A 2,590-nucleotide genomic window follows, 5' to 3' on the forward strand; every position below is an offset into this window, starting at 1 on the left:
TAAATCACATTCTTGTTTCCCTTTTGTACCCCAACTCCTCCCAGAGACCCCCTTCAATACCAACAATACCTTTTTTGTCATATTCCTTAAAGTTAATAAAATATTATAATAATAATAAAAATGAGTATTATAAAAGTTGTTTGATATAAAACAATCAATTTAACAGTCTTATGTAGATGCTTGTCTACAATACTGAAAATGCATACATTTTTCTCAATATAAATTTTAAATAACTCCAAACATATTAATTGTATATTTCAAAATAATACATCACTGCTAGTATTTTCTTAAATGAACATAAATATATAAAGTCTTTTTGTTTGTTTTATATTTAGTAGAGCTTAAAATCTTGGCTCTTACTGTGGTACAAGCCCAAAATAAGAACAACTTTTAGACATTGGATTTCATTGTAATAAGGCTGTACTTCAATGACCCTTACATCACCAAAGGATTTTACCTCTGTCATAGCTAAGCTAAGAATTGACAGTTCAAGGAATGAATTGTAGGCACAATTTTTGGATACAGACTTCCTGCTATGGTCAAAACTATTTGACTTGAGTGAGTGTCTTCATTCTCAGCCCACAGGGAACAGGTTACATTCATTTAAGAAATGGTGTGTGTAGTAAGATGGTCTATCCATGAAGCCATTCACCAACTGTTTCAATGAACAATGGTTCTGCTTGGAGGGTGGCACAGACATTAGGTGAGGGTAAGAATTTGGTTCATTGGCTGGCTTTGCTTCTTAAGCCAGCTCTCTGGCTCTAATATACCCTCTCTATCCTCCTATCAAGCATCTTGTTCTGCTGTGGAAGTTTCAGAGTTCTGTGATAACAACAAAGCTATAGGGACCCCTCCACAGCCCTGACCTTTTCTAGCTCAGCCGCTTTCGGGATATACAACAATGTGAAACCAAGGAAAGAGCAAGAGCAGTGAGGAGGTTTGGGTCCCAGCGTGGCTGAAAATGTATCTTCCGACAGCTGTGGAATCCCACGGGAAAAGCCTCAAAAGTTATGAGTTGGAATGTAGTGTGGTTTTGTTACCAATACTATATTGTTTTTATTTGTTGGTGTTATCATTTTTTTAAGAAAGCATATGAGCGTTTAATAAAAATAGTGCTGGGAAATTGGGTTCAAATGCATCCCTTCTGGCACTTAAGTTCATGAGGTCTGCTGCTTGTTGTAGAACTTGGTGCCAGCTGAGAAGCATATGGACTGATGGAACATCATGCTTGGGAAGGCTGCTCTGAAGGTGAGTCCATGCTGTAGACTGTCCCCCATTGGGACTGTCACCAGCTTTTAAGGCACCCTAGTGGCACCTACAAAGCTTTAAGGTCTACTGTTGTCAACTCACTCAAGGGGATTTTGAACTGGTTAGTCTAGTGATGCCAGAGAAGAGCGATATTTGAACCTCTCTCGGCTGATTCTAACTCTCAGCCAAGACAGAGGACCACTGAGTACTTAAATCCTAATTTTCCAAAGTTAATTTGCACACGAATTACCTGAAACTTTGCAGACTACAGATTTCCATCTCTTGGTTGGGGAGTGACCCAAGATTAACTCACCGCCAGAGAGTGTTAGTTTAGCATCAGAACCTCTAAAACCTGTGACATCACATAGGCGGGACCCACAGACCTGTTGCCAAGGCAACAGCCACTATATTCCCAGAATCCACTTGGCTCACCACCCACTTTTATCTGTGTTACATCATTACCCATACATAAAGCCCCCCCCATCTCTCTCTCTCTACCCCCATTTCTCTTTCTACCACCACCTCATCTCTTTCTCTCACCCAATAAACCTGTTACACGTGGACCTGTTTTGGCCCAGTGTGCTGTGTTCAGACTCGAGCTGCTATTCTAACACATCAGGCGGAACACACAAGGGACCAGATTTGAACTACCTGTTCTCTCACTGGCGGTTCTTGGCTCATGCAGCCTCATCCAAAGAAATGATTCATATTCCCACGCACTCAGCCTCTGTCATTTCTATCTAGCAGTAATGATGTGTGTTGATGAAGCTGTAGTGAAATTAATGACAATGGCAAATTCACTTGGTAATGTATGCTTTATGTAGTCCTCTGGGGAGTGAACTAACTTGATGGTTTCCCAGCATTTATGTGGAGAGAACTGCGGAGCCTAAAAACTCCTTCCTAATTTGCACACGCCCTCTGTTCAACAGCCTTACTGCTCAATTTGAAAAGCAGTAGTATAAAACCTGGGGTGTCACATTCTTAGAGACCAGGGGACTTTAGCCTGTAACACTGTGGTTGCTCTTGGTATAAATGAAGTGATCACATGAGATTCTAGGGTTGCTTTGAAGTTTTGTAGAGCTAAGTCAGAACAGCAGCAACTCTCAAGTTTGTTTATATCCAACTAGCAGTTAGAATATGTGGGAATAGGTAAAGCACTATGCACATACAATTAATGTACTTTTGGTAATTTTTTTGTTTTGTTTTCTGAGACAGTTTCTTTGTGTAGCCCTGGTTATCCTGGAATTCACACTCTAGATCTGGCTAGCCCCAGACTCAGAGATCTGCTTGCCTGTGCCTCTTGCATCCTGGGATTAAAGGCATGTGCCGCCACCACCACCAC

General features: G+C 40.9%; 1 protein-coding gene and 1 long non-coding RNA gene across 8 annotated transcripts in view; one reads left to right on the plus strand and one right to left on the minus strand.

Moving 5' to 3' along the window:
* LOC116069029 overlaps positions 1-1,557 on the minus strand; it is a 6,445-nt gene extending 4,888 nt beyond the window's left edge. The window contains exon 1 of the long non-coding RNA XR_004109803.1: positions 1,499-1,557. This is a non-coding gene — a long non-coding RNA (uncharacterized LOC116069029). The remainder of the gene's footprint in view (positions 1-1,498) is intronic.
* Zmat4 (zinc finger matrin-type 4) overlaps positions 1-2,590 on the plus strand; it is a 378,171-nt gene that overhangs the window by 224,948 nt on the left and 150,633 nt on the right. The gene's annotated exons all lie outside the window — the stretch shown is intronic.

Source organism: Mastomys coucha, unplaced genomic scaffold (assembly GCF_008632895.1).
Source record: "Mastomys coucha isolate ucsf_1 unplaced genomic scaffold, UCSF_Mcou_1 pScaffold22, whole genome shotgun sequence".
NCBI classification, from domain to species: Eukaryota; Metazoa; Chordata; class Mammalia; order Rodentia; family Muridae; genus Mastomys; species Mastomys coucha.